This window comes from Octodon degus, unplaced genomic scaffold (assembly GCF_000260255.1).
Source record: "Octodon degus isolate 3935 unplaced genomic scaffold, OctDeg1.0 scaffold00050, whole genome shotgun sequence".
In the NCBI taxonomy this organism is placed as follows: Eukaryota; Metazoa; Chordata; class Mammalia; order Rodentia; family Octodontidae; genus Octodon; species Octodon degus.
Window position 1 is genome coordinate 3,193,610 of NW_004524626.1, and position 6,569 is coordinate 3,200,178.

At 37.6% G+C, this 6,569-nt stretch overlaps 1 pseudogene; it reads right to left on the reverse strand.

Annotated features, from left to right (window-relative positions):
* Positions 1 to 3,610: 3,610 nt before the first annotated feature.
* On the reverse strand, positions 3,611 to 3,945 carry LOC101590462 (annotated as a pseudogene).
* Positions 3,946 to 6,569: the final 2,624 nt, after the last annotated feature.

The following is a 6,569-nucleotide window of genomic DNA, read 5'->3' on the forward strand; positions in this document are numbered from 1 at the left end:
ACAAGATATATATTTTTAATTCTTTTATTTTTTAAAGAGTATACAAAATAATAAAAACATTAAGAACAGTATAGAACTTCATTAAACAAAATGATACAAATTCATCAATATTTGTTGTATTGCATAGTGTTGTCTTCAAATTAGTAAAACAAGATATATTGTGAGTCTAAGATTTAAAATTAAGATTACACAGTTAAGACTACCTAGCTAATACCTGTAAGTGATAAGTGCGCTTTCATACAATATATGTTATGTGTAATCTGATCAAACTAATAGATATAACATGTATAATATGATCAAAATTCTGACACCTTCTACAATTTAGTCCTGCCATCTAGAATTTGATTTATTAGCTTTGATTAAATAAATGTTTTGTTGTTGTGTAAAGAAGATACACTTGTATATTGAATAATACTGGTATTGGTATTATATATTACCCAATATACAACTGTATCACATTTGTAGGCAGTAATTCTGTTTCCTAAACTTATAAATAGTCCAAAGGAACTGTAATCCTTCTCAGTGCAGTTAGACCATATAAACCTGTTTTTTTAAAAAAAAAAAAAAAATCTAAGTTTTGCATTTAGAGTAAAAACTAAATATATACACATAATGATTTCTATATAGCTGATCATTATTTCTAACTTCATGAGATATTTTTTAAAAACTGGTGTTTCCCAAGGATACAAATTTGCTACAACACAGAACTTAAAAAAGACTGATAACCGCCAGCCCGAGTTGTTCATGATGACTTTCTCAGGTTTATGTCTCCGTGATTTTTCTGTAACTTGGTGCGATAGTTAAATGTTCCTAAGTCCTCTGTAGTCCCGACAGAGTCACTCTGAAAGGAAAAGACTGGATAATAGTACTTAAGTATTTAAAAGGAGCAGTTTCTTTCCCTTTCACAATATCGAATGTACTTGTGGATTTTGCTATTCCTTCCTGTCATACACAAGGGGGACAATACAATGTTTACACGTGTGGGTCTAACTTGTTTCACTTATGAGTGTGATCTCTAGTTGCATCCATTTACTCTTAAAAGCCTCTCAAGTTTATCTTTTATAGCTGAGTAATACTCCATTATATAAAAGTACCACTTTTTAAAATCCATTTCTCAGTTAACGGGCATTTGAGTTGTTTCCAATATTTAACTCTGACAAATTGTGCTTCTATAAACATGGGTACACATATATTATTGTGGCATAATATTTTCAGTTCTTCTAGAAAAATACCCAGAAGGTTTATAGCTGGGTTGAATGGGACATCTAATCCCAGTTTGTTGAGAAATCTCCACTCTGATTTCCACAATATTTGTATCAGTCTACACTTCAACCAACATGGGAGAAGTGTTATTTTCTCCCCACAGCCTTGCCAGTACTTGTTATTGGTGGATTTCTTGGTGATAGCCATTCTTTCTAGGGTAAGATGGAATCTGTTAATCTGGTAATCTGAACAACTACTTTGAAAACAATAGTATGCAATATAGCAACCACTGTTGATTTCCTATTTTCTTACTTTGAAATTCTGTACTGTTTTCAAATTTTTATTTTTATTCTCTTTAAAATTAAAAATAATTTACAAAGATACTTTGTTAAAAAAGAAGGTCACAAATTTAAGCAAAAGTTCATTTAGATAATTAAATAAGATGACAAATTAAAAGACTTTCATGTATTAAAATGAAAATTTAAGTAAACTTTTAACTAAAAAATAACCCAATGGTTCTGGTATAATAATGCCAACATAATTAATTGTTAAACTAAGATAACATGTTTGCTCTTGATTTTAGATTTTCCTTATAGGCATTTATAACTGTTATCTATTAACATTCTATAAATATTTGAATTCTGAGATAATCATAACTGATTTTTAAAAAATAGCAGTTCTCTGGCCATACTTTGTATTTTCAGGTGCTTGATATCCAGATGAAATAGTTGATCTATGGCTCCCACTTCAATTCTGGTGCATCTGATGTGGGTGTTCAACAAAGCAGGCTTAGAAAGCAAAGCCAGAAAACGATCACTAACAGGACAGCGGATACTTTAGCTGTCACTGTCCAAGGTCAACAAGGATGCGAGGGGGCCTCTACAAAGGGCCCTACAAGTCCACAGGAATCACTCAACCTCTTGAACAGAGAGATTGTTGAACCTCAGCAGATGAGAGTTAACCAGTGTACATTGTGCTTAAAGGAGGGTCACTAAAGAGGGGAATGAATATCTCCATGCTTCCAAGGGAAGCCTTGTATTCTAGAAAAGACCATGACCCAGCCTGACAGATGACAGAGATAGAGGAGCTGAGTGATTCTGCACATGGTCTTAAAAGTAATTCCTGAGGGGACTGAACTGACCTTGATGTGTTTACATGATATATACTGCTGTATGACTCACTTATATAAGTACAATAGCAGAGCCTTAAAAGTTTTTATTTCAAGTCTAAAATCAAAACACAATTTTTTTCTTAACCCTTATTAGACAAGTCAGCCAACTAATACCTCTTTGTTAAGGACAGAGTTCCACACTTAAGACAAATACAACAATGCCACCCAAAATATGGAATAGCTTCCTACTCAGGGCTGTAATTATAATGCTGAGGTGAGAGATACTGACATGTTTGCTACTGACTAAGCAGCCACACAAGGTGAAACCTGTTCTGTGACCGAAACGGAATGTTGTGGGTACATTCCTGACAACTCCACGACCATATCCTCTACGTACAAGATATATGCTCACAATCAAACAAGGTCAAACTATACCATAAGTTTTATTAACTCACTAGCATCCTAGTTCTCTAAAAGTACTTGGTTTTTTTAAAGTTTAAATTTATCTTAGGTTATGGTTCTGGGCATTAAAACTCTTTTAGGTAACATTATCCATTGTTGCTCGGGGCTAACGTGTCTTGCACTCTTTTTCAGACTGTCAAAAGATGATCATTCGTCAAAGGAGAAGCACTAGTATTCCCCAGTCTCCTTTAGATTAGACAAGAGGACAGTTTCAGCCCCTGGATGGGCAGGATCAGAGCCCCTCCTCCACCTGGAGCAGGTCCATGAAGTCAGACCGGCAGGCTTCTGCTATCCCTTAAAAATAAGGGACTGAAGTCTCAGCAAAGAAAGTAGGTAGGACAAAAGAACTAAAAAAATAGGTGGAAAGGAGAAAGACAGAGAGAGAGAGAGAGAGAGAGAGAGAGAGAGAGAGAGAGAGAGAGAGAGAGATTAAAAAAATACTTGTAAGAAAAATTTCAGCTTAAATTTTTATTGTGCTTCTGGAGGCCCCCCTATCTTGTGACCACCCTCCTTCCACTACAATTCTCCTTCCTCCAGCAACATTCCCTTCCTTGGCGAGGGTGTATCCCAACTTCAGCGTATGGATGGCTTCCTCCATACCTGACAAACAGTTAGCACATGAAATCTAGACCAGCTACCTTAAAGACATCCTTCCAAATGCCCCGTTTCCATTTGTAATGTGTCTCAATTCCGTTCTTTGAATGTGTCTATCTCTTTATCTAATAAACCTTGTCATGTCTTTTTTATTGATGCATTCTAAAATTATTTTTCTTCAGTGATAGTCCCTAAACCTATACATTTTTAAATTAATGAATTAATTTATTTTCTGCAAAGCTTTATTCCAGAGGGGCTCAGTCCTTCTTGGCAGCTGCCTTCCTCATGGCGGCCAGCACGTTGCTCAGCTCCTCGTGCTTCCTCTTGGCGTGGATGCGTGTCCCCACCTTTTGCTTGATGAACTTGAGGGCGCATTTGTCCTTGGAGACTTTGCACAGCTCCGTGGCCCGTGGCTCGCAGGGGATGAAGCCACACACCTCCCGGATCATGTCTCGCACGAACTTAGTGTGTTTGGTGAGACGTCCACGATGGCGGCTATGCCTCGGTTTGCTCACATTCTTAGTCATCTTGTGGCCCTTGTTCAGGCCCACTGCCATGGGACATCGGAAGGCCATGGCTACTGTTCTTCCATGGTTGCTGCGGCAGAAGGTACACATTTATTTTAAAAGGGTGGATCAAGTTCATTAGTTTGGCCTCAGGGGTCACAGACCCAACTGGGTAACAACAGGAAATTTAATTTTTATTCTAAGGCACTAGGATTTACATTAGAAAGGCAATTATGGTTAAGGGATTTATAACCTTACATCAATTGGTATCAAATGATCTTTTTAAAAGTCAATTTGGTAAAATACAGTAGGCATTCCTAGTTAGAATTCTAAACAAAGAAGGAATAGAAAGAAATTCTTTTAAGGCAAACTCTTTGCCAGAAACTATCACCAAAAGCATCTAGACACTATGAAGTCTTTGGAAGGTTACTGTTTAGCATCCATTCCTACAGTACAGTCAGTTTTCACAGGCCAGTTTGCAGACTGAGATGACCATAATGTGGTTTAATTAAAAAAAGAAGACAGAAAAAATGACTAAAAGCCTTGACTTCAGATCTTTGTTTGGGATTAATTGATAACCTCCTCACATTTTTGGACACACATAAATGGTATATGCTTACATATTTCTTTTGTAAGATAGCAGCTTGCCTACTATCTTTTGTACTAGTGGTTGGACCCAGGTCCTCATACATACTAGGCAAACACTTTACCACTAAGGTACATCCTGAGTCTTTTAACAGATAGATAGATAGATAGATAGATAGATAGATAGATAGATAGATAGATAGATTATTTATTTATTTATTTTGGGCAGTGTCTCACCATGCAACTCAGACTCTTACTGACCCTCTGTCTTCAGCCGTCTTAGTGCTGGGATTAGAGGCATGCGCCACCATGCCAGAGGTCGAACCCTGGCCCCTGTGCTTGTCTAAGCAAGCACTTTGTCCACTGAGCTATCTCGACGGCCCTAACAAATATTTTTATTTTGAACCAAGGTTTGGCTAAATTGCCCATGTTGACCTTGAACTTCTGATCCTTCCTCAGCCTCCCAAGTAGCTGGGATTACAAGTGTGTACTACCACATGTGTCTTGTAGCTTTTATGTAGATGTATGGACTCAGAGGTCAGAATCAGGTAGCGTAATTCTTAGTCTGGATATAGATGTGACTGGCAGTCCTTGGGAACATGTCATAGCTAGAAAACAAAATTGTTCAAGTGAAAAATTTTTAGTAGAGGGAGCAGAAATAAATAGAGACAACTCAGTTGAGAACAGAAGCCATTTGCCTAAAGCTTGCTATAACAAGGGATTCATTCTCTGACACTCAAATCTGCCAGGGGCTTGAAGGCAGCAGGAAGTGCAAAACCTTTATATTGTGGAAAAAAGGGAGGCTTCAGATGTGCTTTGAGTGGAGGTTGTTGACATGGGAAACTGGTGACAGGCTGATTAGCAACGGGGCCCCCTATGTAATTTAAGGGAGGCTGTTCAGCACTCTCTGAATCATCCTGGATTGAGAAGCCAGGCAAAAATGAGGGAAGCTAGCAATCAATGGTCAGGTTCTATAATTGTAGGCTGATTGTAGCAGAGATTTGGGGTCAAAGCTGAATCGCTTTATCTTCTGGCCATTCTCTGATGGTGTATTCCCTGCTCAATCCCATCTTTGGTCATTTTCCAATGTGTGAGAGATAGACTGATTCAGCTAAAGCTAGGTAGGAATCCAAATTGTCACTGCCTGGAGATGATTCAGGCATTTCCTCACTTCATTCTGTCACAAGATGGTCTTTAGTTTATAAATAGATATCTCAGGCCCAGAAGCATTCATCATTCAATGTCTGCCAAATAGACACTATGAAACTTACAAATTCTCTCAATTGTTGTTCCATAAATGTGGTAGGATAAACTGGGGTAATGTTTAGTCTAGGGGTTAATAACAAATGTCCCCTTAAGTAGGTCATTCCTGAGCTGTGTTGGCAAAATTGTAACAACTTTTGAAAGTTTATGTCCCTTTTTTACTGTGGCAACAAAATAAGTGGAATCCTTTTTACAGGTTTCCTTGTTCTCTGAATGCTAAGTACAGCAACATCATGTGCATACTGAATCAGAACTGAATTACAAGGGAAATTACGATCTTTTAATTCTTTCCTGAGCACCTGGAAACTGCAAGAGGGTGCTTCAATAAATCATGGGACATGACAGTCCAGGATACTGTGGTCATTCTAGGTAATGACAAAAGGATGCCGCCTGTCTAGATCTACAGGCACATGAGGTGAATTGATGCAAGTGAATCCAGGGTGGATTGATGACAGGATGCTATTTGAGATAGGTTCTGGGATAATATTTTGTTGATGGCACTGAAGTAGTAAAGAAATACAGGTACATTTGACTAAATTACTGGCAAGTTGAAAATTTTATACAACCTAGTGGAGACCTTTTGCTACAAAAACTACAGCAATAGATGTGAGCCTCTCCTTGGCTTCTGGATGCTGGTGAACTCTTTGTAATGGAATGGTGAGAACTACTTCACTGGTCCAGTCATTTTTTTCTATCATTGGAATTTTTAGCCCATGGAATATCAACTACAATGTCCTGATACTGATCTTCAATATATTTGGAATACAATAGAATATTCAGAATAGGAAGAATTTGATTATGAAGGGAGGAATCCGCAAGAATCTTAAGAATCTTCCCAGTGTGCA